Below are 505 nucleotides of genomic sequence, written 5' to 3' on the forward strand. Positions count from 1 at the left end.
GACACCTGTAGAGCTGGTGTCTCTTCACGTCACCAGCAGGTGACACCTGTAGAGCTGGTGTCTCTTCACGTCACCAGCAGGCAGCTACATAACAGCCCAGTGGCTTCCTGGCCTGTGCTCCCATTGCATAGGAAAACAAGACATGAAGAGGAAAAACCAGGATGGAAAGGGAGGCAGGAGCACTTCAAACAGAACTGGGAGGACTTTTATTTGTGGATCCCTGAGAAGGAGATGAGAGGTGTCTGGGTGGGGGGCAAACCTAACAGAGACAAGGCTGGATCAACACTGGGCTACCAGGGAGCACAGTACACAGAGAAAAATGCAGGTGGGTCCCATTCCTGAGTCTGAGGGAGGAAGTTGTGGTCTGGATCCCTGAGTCTGAGGGAGGAGATTGTGACCTGGACTTCTGAGTCTGAGGGAGGAGGCTGGGGTCTGAACTTGAGGGTGGGTCTGAGGGAGGAGGCTGGGGTCTGAACTTGAGGGTGGGTCTGAGGGAGGAGGCTGG

This window comes from Microtus ochrogaster, unplaced genomic scaffold, assembly GCF_000317375.1.
Source record: "Microtus ochrogaster isolate Prairie Vole_2 unplaced genomic scaffold, MicOch1.0 UNK14, whole genome shotgun sequence".
Taxonomy (NCBI): Eukaryota; Metazoa; Chordata; class Mammalia; order Rodentia; family Cricetidae; genus Microtus; species Microtus ochrogaster.